At 48.6% G+C, this 21,532-nt stretch overlaps 1 protein-coding gene across 1 annotated transcript in view; it reads left to right on the forward strand.

Moving 5' to 3' along the window:
* Positions 1 to 21,532, forward strand: part of ext1b (exostosin glycosyltransferase 1b) — a 66,022-nt gene that overhangs the window by 4,889 nt on the left and 39,601 nt on the right. The gene's annotated exons all lie outside the window — the stretch shown is intronic.

The raw sequence follows: 21,532 nt of genomic DNA on the forward strand, positions 1-21,532 counted from the left end.
AATGTACACAATGCATAATGTGTATATTATACATATATACTGTACACTGGCACTAACTTAAAAAAAAACACACACATTCAGTGCAGTCCTTATGCCTTGCTGTGGAGGGATGCACTAGTGTGTGTACCTAAATAATCTGCAATTTGCTGTGCGTTCGTCTTCTAGGTGATGCCATGCTTACTGAGCTACCACACTATTTGTTTTCATTGGCACATTAATTAGCAATGAATTTTTCATGAATTCGCTCTTTCTCCCATGAACTCACCCTCTTTCTCTCTTTCACTTACTTTCTCTCTCTCTCTCTCTCTCTCTCTCTCTTTCTCCCTCTGTATGCTTAAATAAAGTAGCAGCCCTGGAATGTATGAAGAATGGTAATGTTGAGGTAATTAGCAGCTATGAAGTTCAGCTTAATTAGTCATGTGTGATTATATGATTTCAGGGCATAGCGTAGTGTTATGTCCTGCTTTTTTTTTATCTTATCGCAGGATCCAATCTGTTTAATTGCATTTGGGTTTGTGCTTTTCTTTTTTGGTACACAGCAACTGTGTATATTTGTGTCTGTGTGTATGTGTTTGTGTGGGAGAGTGTTTTGAGTGTAGCCATGGAAAGAATGCCTCATGGTTTTGCTTTTTAGATTTGTTTCTGTGTCACTAACTCACTATCTATGTTACATGTTTGCTTACTCATTTCTGCGGTAGGATGTGAGAAATGAAAAAGGTGCATCCTCTGGAGGTGTTCTGAACTGGTGGTTTTACTTGGTAGCTGTAGTGCTTACCTCCGCCCACCAGACACACAGACACAGAGACACACACAGAGTGTGTCCAAGCCCTCTCCCTCCCTTGTCACTTTACTGTGTCATCTGTGCTCCGTTGGCTCCTAGGGTCTGTGTGTGTGCGGCGTGTTTGTGTGTGTCGCTGAGGTTGCGACCCCGCTGTCTGTTCCTCTCTGTGTGCGACACAGACACAGCGGCATTCTTGGAGAGGGCAGGGGGAGGAGGGGAGGGGGATTACCGCGATGGCAAAGCGCCCCCCCCCCCCCCCCCGTAGAAGGCCAGACGGTCAGCGTGGTCTTATGTCAGCGCTTCGACCTCCCCTCCCTCACATACACACACACACACACACACACACACACAGACAGACAGACACAAACACACAGACTCCACCCTGAGAACCAGCTTTGTGTCATCCCTGCTGGTGGTCGGCCCTTTGTTAAGTGTCCCCCTACACACACACACACACACACACACACACACACACACACACACACACACCTACCTCTGATCAATGTAGGTCGTCAGTCAAGGGGGTGGCTTTGACTGCTGAGCCGGAGGCATGCTATCTCACCCTCGAGCCCCACCATTAAGGCCCTGAAAACAAAACAACAAAACAAAGGAATAAAAGCAGAGCAAGGGAGGGAAGCAAACAAAAAGAAACAGAAGAAGAACATGCAGAAGGAGGGCCGCAGGAGCTCATTGAGCCTGTGGTCATGGAAAGCAGAGGGGGTCCCCGAGGCGAGGCGACCTGGACCCTTTTTTATCAGCAACGCCGACAGCCAGAGCCCGAGGGGGCCTGGGCACTAATGAGAGCGCCAGGCTGAGTGGTAAAAGCAGGCACTTGTCACGCACCTCTGCCCTTAGGTGTGTGTGTGTGTGTGTGTGTGTGTGTGTGTGTGGGAGGTCGGGGCTGGGGGAACATTGGCCATAGGCATCCTTCCCTGAATGTGACGAGCAGGAGAGCAGAGTCTGTGATTGGATTGTCTCATCGCCTGTTAGCAAGTGCGCTGATGCGTTACGTGATGGCGGCAGGCAAACATGTCTCTGTGTGGGAACGAGCCTTGAAAGGCTCGCGGCTGTGACGCCTCGTTACAGGAGAGGCTCGTTAGCAGCCGTTAGGTGACCGAATTGGAACACCAGGCCGCCCTGCCTCGCCCTGCTATCAGCTGAGCTAACCGTCCAGACGCCGACCTCGTTTCTTCTTCTTAGCACTCTTCACTCCCCCTGGTACGGGGGAGATCCTCTCCAGCGAGGAGGACATGACTCCCAGAGTGCAGAGTCTCCAGGGGCCGTCTCATTGTCATGCTCCCCAGGGAGGAGGCTCATTTCCTGGCTACGGCTCCAGCAGCACCAGCCTCTATCGTGTGTGTGTGTGTGTGTGTATGAACTCAGAGACAGGCACCCTGCTAGCTTGGCAGGCTTAGGGGAGCCATCTAAACACTTAAGCATGATTGGGGTGAGTCATGCTTCACGTTTTATTTTTATTTCATTTTCATATATTTTTTTTTCTAAGAAAGCCTTTGAAGCTGTCAGATTTGATACGGACTGAGATGCCCAAAGACCAGCTATGGCACTTAAAGAATGTTTAATGTGATAAACACCACACACACACACACACACACACACACACACACACACACACACACACACACACAATTGAAGTTATGTTTTGCTTTCTCAGTGCTAGTGGGATGAAATGCTAAGGCTACTTGCTGACTGTGCCAGTCTCCCATGTTTCCCTTGAAGTGCCGTGTAGGTGATGAGGATGTGCTTGCGGTGGAGTGCTGTTTGTGAATGCCAGTAAACAACGTATGTTTACTCTCTTACTCACACACACACACACACACACACACACACACACACACACACACACACACACACACACACTATGGCTCTCTCCATGTCTCTGTCCTCCCATGTGTGTTCATCTCCACCTTCACCCCCCACCCTTTCTTTTGGGACTCTTTCAGGCCTTTGTTTGCGGTGACTGATTGGCTTGCCTGGCACGAATTGAGTGGCGTGAATGAACTGAGCTCTTGCTCTCATTATCCCCTTTCCACTCCTTCTCTCTGTGTGTGTGTGTGTGTGTGTGTGTGAGAGTGTGTGTGCACATGCGTGTTTGTCTGGTTGTCTGTCCTCATTGCCTGAAGGCCTCTCTCTCTCTTGCCACCGAGCACCTGACAGAGCACGGTCATCAAAGCCAGGTCATTGGGCAGGAGGGCTGGCCTACTTCTGGCCCAGCTCAGTGCAGGGCCAACGCGGGCCACTGTGTGCGTGTGCGTGTGCGTGTGCGTGTGCGTGTGCAGGGCTTTGGGGGGTTGCAGTAGCATTAGTAGTTTTATGAGGCGAGGGGTGCTGTTTACACGGCTGCCGGGGGTGATTTTCTGCAGGCAGGGAGATTTGAAGGGCCAGCACTGCCACATTCAGATAACCCCCACTCACACACACACACACACACACACACACACACACACACACACACACCCTCCCCCATGCAGCCTCCTCAGACTTGGAGCAGGCTGCATTGTCTGGCCGATCGCCCTCTTTTGTTAGGGTGAGAAGTTAAACAGGAAAGCAAACATTTTCATTGGCATTTAAATGCCCACAGGAGAGTGTGTGTGTATTATAAATATGGGGTAGTTGGGATGAGGGGTGTGTTTAAAAAAAGCATATGATGTCATTGCTGAAGGCCTGTTTTGTTTGAAATATGTTGGACCAGGGGGTGCCCTTAAAAAAAAAAAAAAAGTCAAGTGGAGTACTTGTGTATATGTGTGTGTGTGTGTGTATATAATGTGTGTATAAGGGGGTCTTTTGAAGCAGGGGGTAATGTCCTGCTCTTGTTTCACAGTCCAGTTTGACTTCCTGTGGGGCCGCATGCGATGGCCAGCCTGCCACCGGGGCTCTCAAGGGGACTCTTTGTGTGAAAGATTGCCCAGATTCTTTTTCCCCTCATCTTTTTTCTCCCCTTTCCTCTTACACTCCAGCCTCTGCTGGTTGACACCAAGGGTCTCTTTCTCTCTCTTTCTTTCTTTCTCTCTCCCCCCCTCCTCTCCTCCTCTCTGCCCTCCCCCTTCTCCTCTCTTCTCTCTCTCTTTGGTTTTCACTGTGCAGTTAAACTACTTAAGCTTCCCCCATCCTCTTTCCCCCTACAAGTATTCCTCTTGTTTAAGTCCAAACTAATGTGTTGGCTTGTTGTCTGTCCCTGTGTTAGGCCTTTGACCTTTTCAAGGTTGACCCTTAGTCTGTGTGTCTGTGTGTGTGTGTGTGTGTGTGTGTGTTTGGGAGGGGGGGCAGGCTCGTTTGTGTCATGTTAAGCGGAAACAAGCGAGATGTGTATTCAAGATGCAAGACAGAAAATGGCCATTCAGTTCTTTTTTTAACCATGTATTTGTATTTTGCAGTTCAGTGGCTTCTCTCCCTCTTCCTCTGACATTTATTTTCTCCTCTTTTATTATTTTCTTCTTCTCACCCTCCCTCCACCTTCCCTCCGTCCTCGTCTCCATATATTCATTAGCTCCTGCTGGGCCTCCCTTTCAGATAAGGGAAATGGGAATGTTTGTGGAAGGGGGGAGAGGGGGAAGAGAAATAAGTAGGACAAAGTGCAGTTGCTTTAAACGGAACAAAATGGAACTCTTTCTCACACCATTTCACTCTTGTTGGCCATTTCTCTATCTGCGAGTGAGAGAGAGGGGGAGATTGAGAGAGAAAGAAAGAGAGAGAGAAGGAGGGGGGAGAGAGAAAGAATTGTAGTTTTGGAGAAGTGTGAAGTAAGTGAAAAGATGCTGATTGCAATAGTTTAACTTCCGTTTCCATTTTGCTGGGTTGGGGAATTCTTCCTAGTCTCAAAATTCTTCGAAAAACGTGTGTGGGTGTGTGTGGGTGTGTGTGTGTGTGTGTGTGTGTGTGTGTGTGTGTGTGTGTATTCTATGCCTGGGGAAATTCTGGTGGCATGTCATCTGCAGAGCAGCAGACGGTAGGCGTGTGTCTGTGTGTGTCTGTCTGTCTGTCTGAGGGACCGTCCCTCACAGTAAGTAATATTTAACCACATCCCACATGCGCGCACACACACACACACATCAAAGACAACAAGCGTGCTGAGAGAAATAGTATCGTCCTCTGTCTCCCATTCTGAGTTTCCCTCTCTTGCTTTCTCTGTAGGATCTGTCCTCTCAGGATAGGTGCATAATCATGAGCGCAGCTCTCATCACCTGCTGTCTTGTCTTGTTATTGTGCTGCTGGTGGGCCTTCTGGGGCCTGCGTCTCGCATCTCACATCCAGAATATAATATGGGATGTCACTTCACAGTTAGTGTGGGTGTTCTCTTTTAGGAGTTGCTAAGGGGATAGTGGGCAGCAGTACTCTCTCTCTCTCTGTGTGTGTGTGTGTGTGTGTGTGTGTGTGTGTGTGTGTGTGTGTGTGTGTGTGTGTGTGTGTGTGTGTGTGTGTGTGTGTGTGTGTGTGTGTGTGTGTGTGTGTGTGTGTGTGTGTGTGTGTGTGTGTGTGTGTGTGTGTGTGTGTGTGTGTGTGTGTGTAGGAGAGGGTTCATGTGCAGTTCTCATATTGTGTAAGGTGTTGTGGAAGTGTTCTGACAGTTGAACTTGTGTGTTTGTTTGTGTGTGTGAGAGAGAGACTAACCGAGAAAGGGGATTTCTGATTTGCATCATTACCTGAAAGGGTGAGTGGTATGTGGCGTGCCGGCAGCTTTTTTTTGTGTGTGTGTGTGGAGCTGTCTGTAATTGCCGTGAAGGGCTAGAGGGAGTGTTATGATGATGTGCTGGTTTAGCCTGGGCTTTAAAGGCACCGTGGAGACGCAGTGCCAAGCACCCCGGCGCTAGCAGTAAACCTCCACTCGGCTGCTCTCCTCGAACTCACAATTTCGCGAGGAGAAACAACGCGAACGCCAGCTCTGCTGGATAACTTATTCACTTAGTCAAGGCATGTGAGTCCAATTCGGATGTTTCCACATGCTCTCTTTCTCTCCCCTTCAGCTCTTCCCTCACTCTCTCCCTCCCTCCCTTCCTCTGTCTCTCTCTCGCTCGCTCGCTCACACGTTTGATAGGGATGTCGTGGAAACGGGAGGCATGAAAAGTATTGGGGGAAAAACAGAGTGTACTTCTGAAGGCCCCTCATTGAATCCAGCTGCAGTGAGTGCGATTGTACAGCTAGGCTCCGGCCTTTAGGCCCTGTGTGTGTCTGTCTGTGTGTGTCTGTGTGTGTGTGTGTGTGTGTGTGTGTGTGTGTGTGTGTGTGTGTGTGTGTGTGTGTGTGTGTGTGTGTGTGTGTGTGTGTGTGTGTGTGTGTGTGTGTGTGTGTGTGTGTGTGTGTGTGTGTGTGTGTGTGTGTGTGTGTGTGTGTGTGTGTGTGTGTGTGTGTGTGTGTGTGTGTCAGAGAGAGAAACACGCGTCTCTTTTTTTTTCCCTCTCTCAAATGTAGGACTGGCTTGCCAGTGAGCTGAGTGTCTGCCATTGTGTGCTGGAGTGGAGTGCTGTTTGTCCTCGGCCTGGGTTGTGGGTGCTCAACTCAACTCATCTCTCTCTCTCTCTCTCTCTCTCTGTCTCTCTCTCTCTCTCTCTCTCTCTCTCTCTCTCTCTCTCTCTCTCTCTGCTATCAAACATATATTCACTCCCCCTCCCATCTCTCTCTTGGACTCTTCTTGTTGTGTTTCCACGTGTGAATCTCTGGCTGCACATGCATGCATTATTTATCAAGCCTGTTTTATTCATGTGTTCATCTCCTCTCCTCTCCTCCCTTCCTCCTACCAATCCCTATGTATGTGCTTGTTATTTATTTTTGTCCGTAAGCATGTCCAGTATTACGGTCACATTTTTTTGAATGTGTTGCCACAAAGCGTAACCTCATGGGTTACTGAATACAGTAACAGGCACTGTAGAAAGTGGGTACTTAGGTGGAGCGAGGGATTGAGGGACGCAGAGAGAGAGAGAGAGAGAGAGAGAGAGTGAGACAGAGTCTGTGTTCCTAAGTAAATCCTAATCATCCATTATTCAAAGATGGTTCCTGCTGGATACCAGGTGGGAGAAAGTGACCCCTCTGAGACCCTGGTAAAGATTTGATTAACTGCCTTTTAAAAAAGATGGCTCCCGAGGTCTCAGCTGAGAGGTGAGATGAGATGAGTAAGTGCTCAGTCGGGATGGCTTTGGATGTACTACTGTGGTGGTGGCAGCTGTGCTGTCCGGTCACTGGTGTGGTGGTGATTATCACCTGTGGTTCTTGTGGTCAGCTGTTTGTGAAAGCTCTGGTTGAAGATTAAGACTCCCTTGGATGTCTGGATTAGGATTAGGCCTCCCCTCGTGTTGGTTAGAAATGCTTTTCCGTGTGTTCTCAAATTGACGTGGTTGTGTGTGTCTGTGCCCGTCTCCCTCCTCCCTCCCTCCCTCCCATGTTGTAGCCTCGGCCATTTCACACGGTGTTTTGTTAAAGCAGCGTAAGTGAACGGTAGCATTTTCTCTTTGAAGCTATTTTATCCCCTCATCCCTTTGGCCTACGCTCTCATCCATCCTTTAGAGCAGGAATGGTGCCCATCAGACGAATCTCTCTTGTCGCTGCCTATTGCTGTCAACCAACCAACCCTCCCATCCCCTCCCCTCCCCCGTCCCCATCAAATGATTGACAGCCAGAGAATCTCTGATAAGGAGACGCAGGCACTGTCACTCAAAGCGGCAGCCGGCAGGTCTCTCCACCAAGGCATCCTGTCATCCTTTTTACTCCTTTTCTTATTCAAACTCTATTCTTTCTCCCTATTCACTCCAGAGACACAAAAGATGGAGGCAGAGAGAGAGAGAGAGAGGGAGAGAGAAAGAGGAATAGGTGGAGAGTTATAGTGCTTTTAAACGACTGTAGATCTGAATGCCGCCGGATTCCGTTGCTTTTTGAAAGGCCGGTGGTGTGGTTGGGAGGCACGGGGCGACGGAGGCGCTAAACTGCGGCGTCGTGCTGCGGTGAAAAGGGCCCGCTGGCGTCTGATCCGGTGAGGAGCCTCCTAAAAGCCACCACTTAAAGGCCATTATTCACGTCCCGGAGACCAGACCTACTCTCCCACTCAAAAGAGTTTTATAAAGTAGGGCTCTCTCTCTCTCTCTCTCTCTCTCTCTCTCTCTCTCTCTCTCTCTCTCTCTCTCTCTCTCTCTCTCTCTCTCTCTCTCTCTCTCTCTCTCTCTCTCTCTCTCTCTCTCTCTCTCTCTCTCTCTCTCTCTCTCTCTCTCTCTCTCAGTATCTGTTTTTGAAAGAGAGGAACAGGAACCCTTTTTTTAAATATTTTTTTTTTGCTGGAGGTGAATCTCATTCTATTAGGTAGTCCTATTTGGTAAAGGAGGAAGCTTGTTCTGTAGCTCCCAACATTTCTCTTTCTCTCTCTCTCACACACACACACACACACACACACAGCCTGGAGACCCAGAGAACTTCATTAGGAGTAGCACAGAAGGATCCCTGTAGTCTTAACACCGTTCCTCTAATGACACCGTCAGTGCAGCACCTGTTTCATGATGGCCTTTTCTCCCGCTTCACTCGATCCACATGATTATCTTTCTCTCTCTCTCTCTCTCTCTCTCTCTCTCTCTCTCTCTCTCTCTCTCTCTCTCTCTCTCTCTCTCTCTCTCTCTCTCTCTCTCTCTCTCCCCCCACCCATTGGCATTAGAGGTGGACTCAGAGTAGCGCAGCTATGTAGCAGAAGAGGGGAAACGACTGCTTACGAAAGACCAAAACATGGATGTGGGATTTATGGGCGAGGACGAGATGAGAGAAAATGAGGAAAGTGATAGAGCGAAAGAAAAGAGAGGGGAGGAGAGAAATAGTTTGTGAGGTTTCTGGAGGGGTAGGGCGGAGAAGAGCGGCAAAAGCTTAGGGGACGACGTGGGGGTGAGCGCTTTAGGGGGGAGAGAAGGAATGATGGAGAGATGGAGGTGGAATGGGTGAGAGAACAAGAGGACTGAGGGAGGGAGGGTGGATGAGAGAAAAAAGTGATGGAGCTAGAGGCATGGAAAGAGAGGAAAAGCAACAGAGGGGAAAAAGAGGGACATATAACCATGTGAGAGAGAGAGAGAGAGAGAGAGGGAGGGAGAGAGGGTGAATGAAGGCTTGAGGGAAAAGATATAGAGTGGGAACGAAAAAGAGACAAAGAGAAATGGAGGGAGGAGGAGAGAATGAGAGGGAGGGAGAGAGAGAGGGCTTTGGGGACAAATACACTGTGCAAGTGAGCGAGAGGGAGGGAGAGCGGGAGAGCGCTAGTGGAAGGGCTTGAGGGTTGTCTGATCCTGTCAGGCTGGCCGGGAGCGGCGGCAGCAGGCGTGCTACAGCTGTAATTTAGCACATGGCTGCGTCAGCGGCAAGGGTTAGCACAGCTGGTCACGGGCCACCGAACGTGGCGAGGGGGGGGGGGTCCCTCTGCTCTCTCTCTCCTTCTCTCTCTCTCTCCTCTCTCTGTCTTTTCATCTTTCTCTCAATATCTTCTTCATTGGTGTCACCGAAAAACATTTGTAAACAGTACTACTAAAATACTACAGGCTGTCATTTTTAAGAAAATATCAGTTCACGAACAGTCTGTCTGTCTCTTGTTTCTTTCTTTATTTCAGTTTGTTTCAGTATTCAATATTTATTGACTTCACTAAAATACATTTGTCAACAAAACTATAAAATATAATGGTTTGTTGCTTATGAAAGCAATATTGTATTTATGGCTTGTGTTTGTTTGTATTCAGTCACTCTGCAGTCTTTCTCTTCTTTTTCTCATTTCTGTTCATTCTCTCTCTCTTTGGGCGACTCATGCATCTGTCCCTTTGCCCCTAGGCGACAACTTGGCACACACTGTTCACAGATCAGTGCTTAGTGAGAGGCATGAAGGGGGTCGTGTGTGTGTGTGTGTGTGTGTGTGTGTGTGTGTGTGTGTGTGTGTGTGTGTGTGTGTGTGTGTGTGTGTGTGTGTCTGCAAATATGGCAGTGGCCACATTTTCCCAGTGCTGTCAGTGTCTCTACGCTGAGTGGGTACATCAAATGTGTGACTGAACAACAGACTTCCTGGCTTCGTCTCTGGTGTGTGTATATGTGCGCACCCATGCATTATTCTCTCAACATGCTCTGGCATTGAGTTGCTGCATAGCCGAACCACTCCACACTTCGCCACTCCGCCCTTTCAGCGAACAACTGTTTTTTCTCTGTCTTTTTTTGCAGCAGGCACTTCCATAGAAATACTCTGTCGCTTTCAGTGGACCTCAGGCATCCCATAATAACACACCTAAACGACAGCCCAGCCGCAGTCGAGCTGTCAGGTCTCCCTTTGCTGCCGTCACTCAGCAGAGAAAATAATGTGCATAAAGCACAAACACACACACACACACACACACACACACACACACACACACACACACACACACACACACACACACACACACAATCTTCATTCAGTCTTCCCAGGCGAGAACATCAATCATTGAGAAGAGGGAGGTGGGCATGAGCCTGATGGTCCTCTATGGAGCTTTGTGTGTGTTTTGAGAACTGGGGTGGAGGCGGGTTGTAGGGGCGGTGGCATTGGAGGGGGGGGGGGGGGTGGTAGAGAGAGAGAGAGGGGCACAGGCAGTAATTGCACACTTCCTACGCTAGTGTGTCACACCAGCAAGGGCCTCAATGAGGAGAGAAAAAGGGGTTGCAAATGACCAGGGGGGATTTGAGTCGCCAGCGTTGGTTGCTGATGGGCAGTTCAGTCACAAGAGATCACTGCAAGAGTCCTCCATCACCATGACAGCCAACTCTCCCATCTCTCGTGTGTGTGTGTGTGTGTTTGTGTGTGTCTGTCTGTGTGTGTGTGTGTCTGTCTGTCTGTCTGTCTGTCTGATAGGCGCTTGCTTTTTTCCCCCATTTAATTCCTTCTTTTATCACAAGTTTACGACGTTCATGTGGATTTGCCATGCCAAGTCTCGGCCATTGTTCGCTTCGCTCCATTCACACCCTCACCCCCCCCCCCCCCCATCTTGCCGCACCACAAAGGCAAGCAGGCAGGCAGGGAGGCAGACAGGCAGCCCCAGCAATGGGCCTTTTCTTCACCCCCTCTCGGCTCTTAAGACTTGCCCCACATTGTGTGCCGTGACGGGCTTTCTGGCAGTGCCAGAGCCCGACTGAAGGAGAGTGGTGGAGGTGGGGGATGAACGAGGGGAGGATTTTATATATTTTTTTTCTTCAGTCACATTTCAGTCCCCCTCCCCGTTTGTGACACACGCATTAATGTGAGGCACTGTCAGGAATCGCCGGCTGCCATTCCGGAGTAGGTCCCGCCTGTCACTTTCCGAAACGGGGAAAATCCACCTCTACATTTTTTTTGTACCGTCGAGAAAGGAGAGCTGTCGCTTTAGCTACAGTGTCACCACGTACACACACACACACACACACACACACACACACACACACTCTCTCACACATAAATAAACACAGACACAGTTTGAAAAGGATTAGGCTTTTTCTTTGTCAGGTGAACTATCCAACGCATGTGAAATCCATACACAAGAGCAGAGTAGATATCTAGCGTTTCAAGATCAGGCTGCGCTTTTGGTGAGCTTTTACTCTTCAGTTCACACAATGAACACAACACACACACACACACACACACACACACACAAACACACATAAACACACTCTGAGACAAATGAAGGCCGGCCTGCCTAATAGGGAACCTCAAGGAAAGGGAGTCAATTTCTCTGATCTCTTAGTAAACTGACTTCAAGTGTGTTAAATATTAAAACATGAAAAGACTGGATGTTTCAGTCTGGAGCCCACGAGGGTTACAGGCAGGAAAGGAAAGGATTAAGAGAGAAAAGAGAGAGAAAGGGAAAAAAACTGACAGAGTAACAATGGGAAAGAGGAAGAAGGGGATGATGCAGAGAGGAAAAAGTGATGGAAAGGCAATGGAGAGCATGAGAAGAGAGCAGTGGGAAGAAAGGATGGATGGAAAAAGAGGGAGAGTTCAGGGAGAGAATGCATGCCAGTAGGTCATCAGACCTCTTCGGGTTGAGGCCTTGTCCTCCCCCTGGGGCTAGCTGATGAAATATCCCCACATCTGTGGGAGATTAACCATCTTCCCAAAACAGCAACGGCCGTTGCAAGCCGTATGAGTCACTAGCCACAGAATATGTGTGTTCTTTTGTTAGTGATTTGGTCTTGCAAAATACCTCTGTGTTTCTTAATCCACCATGGCCACTGCTCTGTTATTAATGTAATATCTTAATGTCATCGAAGAATACATGATGAATGCAGAACTGTGATGGCAGAGATACAGTTACCAGCCCCAACGAGTCATGAGCCCTCCCACAAAAGGCCTTTTTTAAACATTCAATTCAAAATGTTATGTTCTTTCTGAATCCAACATGGCTGCCACTGAGTGGTCTGTGTCTCTGTGTGATGAGTCAGCTGTTGCCCCTCTTCCTCTTCTCCCTGCAGGGGGATTAACCAACGCCCAATCCCCCCTCTCCTTTGGCTTCATGTTTGGATCAATCGGTTAAATAGTTATCAGGTTCAGATATTGATCAGTTGTGAGCGAGAGCCTTTAATGTGGTCTATTGGAGGAGGCTGGATGCTTTCAGCTCCTGTGTGTGTGTGTGTGTGTGTTTGTTTCACTGCTCCTATTTTTTGCCCTATGGTGCTATTAACAGTCTTCTGTTTGTGGCTGGTCTGCTGGAAAGACTCTTGATGTTATTTGAACTGACAGAGCTGCTGTCTGAGCAACATATCACATGTGTGTGTGGAATATGTGATCCCCAGATCACACCACTTTCTTCCTCTGTCTGTGACCCCCCCCCCCTCTTTCCTTCCTTAACTCATTCTCTCTGTCTCTCTCTCTCTCTGTCTCTCTCTCTCTGTCTCTTTTACCTTTACCTTACTCACACAGCTCTGTAGTCTAGCGCACTCTTGCCTTGGTGTTGCTCACCTATTCCCCCTGAAACCCCCCCCCCCCCCCACACACACACACACACACACACACACACTCACAAATGTGTGCACAACCTTACCTGGCAAAACTCATGCCACACATGAAACACACACACACACACACACACACACACACACACACATTATTTTGGACCTCTCGGCCTGCAGCCCTGCTACCCATTAGTCAGTGTTCTGGTCCCAGTCAGAGGGGGGACTGTTGACTTTGAGCGTGACAGAGGCTGGACGCTCCAAGCGTCCACCGTGGCCACCCCAGCCCAGCATGGTGCAGCCTGGGCCCAGGCTGTGTGCACTGAACCCTGGCCGACGCAGCAGCTGTCCGGCCTCCTGGAGAGTGTGGACGTGTGGCAGGGGTCATGTGGGGAGCCTACCAGCGGGCATCAGGAGCGCAGAGGAGAAGAGCTATTCCCAGCGAGCCTCATTAAGAGCCAGCTCAGAGAGACAGGAGGGAGAGGAGGATGGGTTTGTGTGTGTGTGTGTGTGTGTGTGTGTGTGTTAGAGAGAGAGAATGTGAGACACTCTGCAGGTAGTTTACAGGGGATACTGCAGCCGTGTGTGTGTGTGTGTGTGTGTGTGTGTGTGCATGCGTTGCGTGTGTGCAGAACAAATAAAAGAGGAAGGGGGATAGCCACAATATTCAAAAAATATGTTCTGTGTTTGTGAGAAAGAGATGTGGTGCTCTGTATGAAAGACTGTAGCTACATTCTCTACAGTGTGTAAAAAAGAGGTGTGTGTAGTGTGTGTGTGTAGAGAGTAGTGCTGGTGCCAGTCTGTGTTTTCTCTCTCTCTCTCTCTCTCTCTTTCTCTCTTTCTCTCTTCCCCTCAGCTGTGTGTCAGCCAATCACAGCCACTGTGCATGTGTCCAGGGGAATTCCCCTCCGCCCTCACTTTCAGCGCGATCCTCCTGTTCTCGACAGCACACACACACACACCCACCTACACACACCCACCTACACACACGTCAGAGTACTCTTCTATATCCCCCTGTCTGCTCCACTCAAAACGGCCCACAGGAGCAGCTACCCATACTGATAATGTAAAGGCGCTTCCCGCTGCGCGTGAGATAAAAAAAGAAACCCCGGAACGTTCTAAAGGAAAAGAGGACGACCTGCTGAGAGGGAGAGTGAACAGGCGTGTTGCACTCAACAGACGGTGTCATGTGAAGGTACCAATTTCTGAACAGTCATATTGACGACGCTCGGGTTGTGAAGTGGTTTAAATGGACAGCAAATGTTCTATTGGCCGCTTTGATCTAACAGGCCGGAACGACGAAAGCCATGCTGTGTTTAAGTCTCTCACGACGGGCCAGGCAACCAGCGCCGGGTTTGTTTTGAAGGCCAGACATCCAACCACATTTGCAGTTTGTCATTCAGGGAATATTCTGGTCATATAAATCAAATTTGCGCTATTTTTCCGCTTCGTATGCAGTCACTTCTTCCGCATGTGAATGATGTAAGATCCTTAGTGGTCAAATCCGTATTTGTTTTCTTTTTCTTTTTTAATGTAAGCAATAGCTGGACTTTTTCTGGAAGTTTCTCAGAACTCGCCATGAGGACCTCCATTGAAGTCATTGAAGACATAGTCCATTACATGGCTCTCATGGGAGAGCTGCTGGTGGTGTGCAGTAGCTCTGGTGGTGCTGGTTGCTGTAGCCATGGTGGAGTCGTTGGCCGAGCAGGCCCACAGTCCCAGGAGACGGAGCAGGGCGAGAGCTGCCACCGCTGCAGCCAGCCAGCCAGCCAGCCAGCCTCTTGCTGTGGTGGGGATTGCTGCTGCACAGTGGTGAGATGGTAGAGTTGGGGTGTGTGTGTGTGTGTGTGTGTGTGTGTGTGTGTGTGTGTGTGTGTGTGTGTAAACCACACTCCCACAGTGAGCAACAGAGGCAGCGGCTTCAGAGGAAATGTTCCCGTCAGTGTGAGACATGTGGCTGACTGCCCTGGCAGAGAGCCACCCTCTGCCCCCCTCTTATAACACACACACACTCTCTGTCTGTGTGTGTGTGTGTGTGTGAGAGAAAGAGACACTTGCATTCAAAGTCACATTCTCGCACACCTGTGTTAGGGTTGCAGGACAAGAGAACAGCTTGTTTATATATGTGTGTTTGTGTGTGAGCGTGTGTTTGTGTGATGGCATCTCAGCTATGTCACTGACCTGAAAACATTCGCTTTTGATCTCAAGACTTGCGTTTGATCTCTCTCTCTCTCTCTCTCTCTCTCTCTCTCTCTCTCTCTCTCTCTCTCTCTCTCTCTCTCTCTCTCTCTCTCTCTCTCTCTCTCTCTCTCTCTCTCTCTCTCTCTCTCTCTCCCCCCCCCCCCCACCTCACCCCACACACACATACTTCAGCAGTCTATGCTTCGGACCCTTTGCCCGGGGTGGTCTGATTTGTGTGTCGTCACATCAGGGGACCTCTTTTGATGCTGGACAGCCCTCACACCTGCAGCCTTTTGTGCTCCCCGCTGCGCTGCGCTTTCTTTTTCATTCGCCTTGTCTGTCCATCCCCCCCTCCATCCCTCCCTCTACCCCTCCTCTTTCTCTGTCCTTTCTTTCCTTTTGGCTGTTCAGTGCTTCTTCTTTCTCTCAAGCTTAAATCCCTCCAATTTTTTTTATCTGTCCACATGACTACGGCTCCGGGGATTCTTCACCTTGGCTTTGGTTAAATAAAAAGAGAGCTGATTAAGGAAAGAAAGAGCGGGCAAGACCGAGAGGGAGCTGAGGGGCGCGATCGACTGCTCCCCTTTCACGCCCTTGCCGCCGTCCTTGCCGACACGTCGCGTGGTGCTTATCGCCTCGTTAGGGAGACTGGAAGGTGCTAGGGAAAACACTTGTCACACCAGACAGTAGCACAATAGAAAGTGTGTGTCTCTCTCTGTGTGTGTGTGTGTGTGTGTGTGTGTGTGTGTGTGTGTGTGTGTGTTAGGATCTTTTACATAAAAGCCCTGTGTCCTCTTGTAATTTTGCCCCATTTGAATAGTGGGCAGTGAGGCGTGAGAGTGGCCTGAATTGGGCTAACATGTTAAACATCAGGATGGTCAGAGTGTTGGTAACACTTTAGCTGTCCTGATGTACATTGAGTGTATAGATCGCCTTGGTGATCTTTGGCTGTGCTGTATAAAGGATGGAATCAGGATGGTCATAAAGTAGCTGAACATATGGAGAGTATCTGCTATGAGGCACATGGAATGCAATGGAAAGGACCTGCAGTGTATCCAATCAATAAATAAATAAATAAATATAAACATATATAACATATTAATTACATAAACTCTGCATCTCTCAGCCTCTTGGTAGTAGTGTGTGTCTGGGGAATATGTAGCACATGGACTGCCCTGTCGTGAGGCAATGGGTATAGTATGGCTGAATTGTTTTCATGGATCTGGTAGTTTGTGCAGTTCAAGGGCCAAGGTGCCTGGGTGGTGATGCGTTTTTACCTATGGTATGGTGGCCCCAGAGGTACATTTCCCATTATGCGAAATGCTGTGGGTCTCAGTCTTTAGGTCTTAGTTGTATGTAAAGGTTTCATTCTGCATAATAGTAATTTGCTTCATTGGAATAATGAATTATTCATTTTAAGATGAATTACCTGTCCCATCAACTGCATCTAGACGGTGTTTGCAAGTTTAAACACTGAATTGTGGCAATTCAAGAATACTGAAATGATTTCCCCTCTCTCTGTGTCTGTCCGTTTCAGTTTCTCTTCCTCTTCCTCCCCCTCTTTCCATCTCTCTCTCGCCTGTGTGTGAGTTCTGTATATATTTGGATGCCTGGAGGCTTGTGAATAGGAGGCCCTTTTTCAGAGCGATTACGTCGGTTATGCTCCCAATTTTCTGCCTGTGCCCGTCTCTCTCTCTCTCTCTCTCTCTCTCTCGCTCTCTCTCGCTCTCTCTCGCTCTCTCTCGCTCTTCGTGGAGCTCCCACTGATTAGCGTGTATGATTTACGAACCAGAGTTTATTTTTAAAAGCCCTCCCATACAGGCCTCCTCTCGGCTCGCATGAGGGGGCGAGGTAAGGTTTCAAATGAGGTAAGGAGTGCATGGCGCACACACACACACACACACTCACACATATATGAGCTGCCTGTAAGTCTTATCACATTGAAGCCTCTTATAGATGCGAGCGTTAGGAAAACACTGAGGTGTTGACAGGCACTGCCAGTCTACACGCCATATCAGGGAGTGGGGTAGCGTGTGTCTGTAAATAATCAGCTTGAAAATGTGTGTGTGTGTGTGTGAGTGAGAGTGTGAGAGAGAGAGAGATAGAGAGTGCGTGCATAGCTGTGCTGATGTTAATGTGTTAAAATGCAGTCTGACTGAAACTCACTGGAGTCCCTTCATCCTTGTGTGTGTGTGTGTGTGTGTGTGTGTGTGTGTGTGTGTGTGCGTGCGTGTGTGTGTGTGTATGTGCGTGTTTGGGTGGGGTGGGTTGAGTGGAGGTCCATGGGACCCTGGACATGGCGCATGCCTAGGCTATACAGTCTGGCTTTGACTGGAGATGTAAGAAGTAAGAATAGCTCTTTTGACTGCATGCTATATGACTTCACTTTGACTGGAGATGTAAGAATAGCTCTTTTGACTGCATGTTTATTGTGTGTGTGTGTGTGTGTGTGTGTGTGTGTGTGTGTGTGTGTGTGTGTGTGTGTGTGTGTGTGTGTGTGTGTGTGTGTGTGTGTGTGTGTGTGTGTGTGTGTGTGTGTGTGTGTGTGTGTGTGTGTGTGTGTGTGTGTGTGTGTGTGTGTGTGTGTGTGTGTGTGTGTGTGTGTGTGTGTTTGTGTGTTTGATCTTGTAACTGTGGGCTAGAACACAAAGACGCCGAGCAGGTGGCAGCATCCCAGTTTAGCTGTTACAAGGACCCTGAATACTAAAGGCCAAAGGTCAGACCCAGGACATTAAACCGTCACCTCTGTGTCTGTGTGTGTGTGTCTGTGTGTGTGTGACTCGCTCTGATAGACATTCCGGCACTTCTCTGAAGTCTAAATAAGAGCTCGGAGGATCAAAACAACAGCTCCTTGTTATTTTTTAACTTGGTGACCGCATACAGTATTTCCACAGGCATCATGATGGAATGGTGTCACATTGACCTTTTGCACGCACAAACACATGACTGATAAGTTAACCCATTCAGAAGCAAAGCCCATAAAGTAATGCTTTCTCTTATTAAACCAGGTGTGTCTTTCCATTAAGTGTGCACAAAGCCAGATTCTCAATCAACCAGATATGCTTCAAATTGCTTAAAAAACAGTCTGTAAAGCAGTTAATTGTGGGTTGGCTACGAAGTGCATGGTGATCTGATATTAACGCCTTTTCTGGTGCAAGCGTGAACTGCTATTAAAGATTAACAGAAATCACCAGAGGTTCCCCATTGAGACCAGGGAGATTTTATACCCAGCAATGATAATAATAATGTGTTTTATTTGTATAGCCCCTTTCTCAGACTCAAGGTCACTTTACAAAGTCAACACAAATCAAAGTCAATCATCAAACATGATCCTAATAGGAGGGAAAAAGAGGGAGAGATGGTTGCACCAAGTTCCTTTCTGAGAAGGGGTGGCTCACTTGTTCCAGAGGTTGTGTAAACAATACAGGTTGAACCAGGTGAAGATGGGCCAAGCTGGACTCTGTTGACCTGTGTGTGTGTGTGTGTGTTCGTGTCCCTGAGTGTAGGTGTGTGTGTGTGTGTGTGTGCTAGCGAGAGGGAGTGTGCGTGCGAGGGTAAATGATTCATAAGGCTTTTGGGCAGAGAGGAGAGGACGGGATCATCCGCTCCTTCCGCAAACATCTCTGCAGAGGAAGTTGGGAGGATCTGCTAAGTCTTGCCAGCTGATTTGTCCTCCCTGTTGCTTCTCTCTTTCTCTCTCTCTTTCTCTCTTTCTCTCTCTCTCTCTCTCTCTCTCTCTCTCTCTCTCTCTCTCTCTCTCTCTCTCTCTCTCTCTCTCTCTCTCTCTCTCTCTCTCTCTCTCTCTCTTTCGATAGAAACTTGTCAGAGGCGGTCAGAACAAAAGGGCATAAGTCAGGGTGGGTCAGAGGGAATGTTTACCCAAATAGATTTGAGGCCTTTTTTTGGTTTAATTTTTGTTTAGTTTTTTGACTTACTTTGAAATGCTCATGCTGTTGCCTGAGTATGATTGAGAAGGTGTCTGTGCGTGTGTGTGTGTGTCACTGTGCAGTGTGCCAACACACACACACACACACACACACACACACACACACACACACACACACACACACACAGAGTCAGGCGCATATGTGAGCAGCAGGATGATTTTGGTGTTTGTGTTGAAGTGAAGAAAGGTTTGTTCTGTGTGTCTATGGAAGAGAGAACTGAGATGGTGGTGGTGGTGGGGGGGGTGCAGTGTGGATTTGTTCTCCTTGTGTGTGTGTGTGTGTGTGTGTGTGTGTGTGTGTGTAGTGAGGATTGTGTGCGTGTGTGTAGCAGAGTGTGGTGTGTTGGGAGATTTGTTGTTTTGTGTGTGTGTGTGATGGAGGTTGGTAAAGGGGAGAGGAAATGAAGTGTGTCCTGCAGTCTTGGCACTGGAGCGTGTAGAAGGACTTTTTCCGTGCTGATGAAGGGAGGGAGGGGAGTGCTGGTGTTTCATCCGTTTCCCTCTCTCTCTCTCTCTCTTTCCTGGGAGAAGGAGGGGAGAAAGGTCAGTCATGTTGCTGTTGCGTGTGCAGTGGGCACAGACGCCACATTTTCTAATTGATCTGTTATACACACATCACATCTCTCTCTCGCTCCCTTTCTCTCTCTCTCTTTTCCTGGTTCTCTCTCTCCTCCTCTCCCTCTCCCTCTCCTGCCCCTCCCCACTTCACTGTGTCATCAGTCTGCATTTGCCTTTAGATGCTTCTATACCTTCTATATGCTCCCTCTCTCTCTCTCTCTCTCTTTCTTTCTTTCTTTCTCTCTCTCTCTCTCTCTCTCTCTCTAGTACACTTGGCTGCATCTCTCGGCTCCTCTCTGTCTCTCTCTTCCCTGAGCTCTCTCTTCCCGTGTTCGATCTAGTGCTCGCTGGAATGAAGATGGATGGTTTAAGTCTAGCCAGGCGATTCCAATAGATGCCAAGGAAACGGTGTTTGTGTGAGCCCAATTTACAAAACCTTATTTATAAACACACACACACACACACACACAAGATGTCTGGGCCATGAGATTTTTTTTTTTTTGCTTTTCCCTCTGTGTTGTACAATGGTGAGCAAGAATTGCTTACTTAGATACCTCTTTTGGAGGCAGTGTATAAACCAGACTGTTCTCACATCCGCACACACACACACAGACACAGACACACAGACAGAGAGAGAGGGGCACAATCTGCAACTTTAATTCAAAAACACAACTCAATTATTAAATTGTGCACCTGCCAATTAATGCACACACACACACACACACTGATATACGCTTAGGCTATGTGCCTACAGGATGACGAAACACTAAATAAACGTTCAGTAAATGGTTTGAACTGACTGTGGGAGTGAGCCACTAGTGTGACTCTTAGTTGCGCTGGCTCTCTGGTGATGGTGACGATGGGAGTGGAGCTGACCAGCAGGAGGAGAGGGCTCGTGATGGTGGACGCCTTCATTAATCCGACTGGCATTTATGGGTAGGGAGGGGAAACACCGCCGCTACTGCCACTGCTCCATGCTGCCATGCTTCATTAGCGGAAACAAGAGCACACACACGCACACACGCACACACACACACACACACAGGCACAAACGCTCTCATACACACATTCTCAATCACAGATACACTCATGCTCAAACACACACACACACACACACACACACACACACACACACATACATCCACACACAAACACTCTCATACACTCATGCTCAAACACAGATACACTCATGCTCAAGCACACACACACACACATGCACACACTTTGGCTGTTGATCGCTCGCTCCAGCAGACCCTTGCATTAATGCAGATGCCTCTCACACACAGTCCCCCCTCCCTCTCCCCATTCTCTCAGCATCTCACAGCCACACTCAATCGCTTGTGCCTGTAGAATATATAGTCTTTGTCATACTGCTCAAAGACACTCACGCGGGCTCTCAGTCACTTAGATGCATAACCATGTGCTCTCAGTTATCTTTGTGATCTTCACAGTCTCTCGCAGGCAAAGTAATACCAATTAGTCGGGGTTACATTCATAGAATGGAGAAAGTGGATTTAGGTCATCATGTTGTGAAAGATGACTCTTTGAGTAGGACCCTACCCATGCAGAAAGAAACTTTTGGTGTGTGTGTGTGTGTGTGTGTGTGTCTGTCTGTGTGTGTGGGGGGGGGTTGTTGGATCATGCTGGGAGGGGGGCCCCAGACGTGCTCCTGGCAGTATCTTCAGAGGAACCTGATGCTTAAGAACCTCATTTATTCATTTAGGGGAATTTTTTGTTTGTTTCATTATTCATCTGTTAACAGCCTTTGATGTTTTATCGTATCGGTGCATCAGTGCCGAGTAGGGACTTGGTGGTGATCATGAGTCTGTGTGTGTGTGTGTGTGTGTGTGTGGCTATGTTTCCGTGGCATCGCTTGTTGCATGGCAGCAGCTCCATGTGTTTCTGATGTCACACCAGACTTCTTATCCAGCCAATCTTGCTCGCCGTGGCCCCAGTCGTTTCCGATTGGCCAAGTAGGCAGGAACTACAAAGTGCGACTTCCTCTCTGGGCTACTAGGATTCACCCCTAGAGACCAAGGAAGGAAAACCACAGCCATTGTTGTCCATCCACTTGCCCCCCCCCCCCTTCTCTGCCGCTCTGCCAAAGACGACAGTTTCTGAATAGCCTGAGAGGTCAGCGATAACTGATGTATCCCTTG

The sequence above is a fragment of the Alosa pseudoharengus genome, unplaced genomic scaffold (assembly GCF_046254945.1).
Source record: "Alosa pseudoharengus isolate Yale_2024_CS ecotype anadromous, Long Island Sound unplaced genomic scaffold, YU_APseudo_1.1 YU_APseudo_1.1_scf_23, whole genome shotgun sequence".
NCBI classification, from domain to species: domain Eukaryota; kingdom Metazoa; phylum Chordata; class Actinopteri; order Clupeiformes; family Clupeidae; genus Alosa; species Alosa pseudoharengus.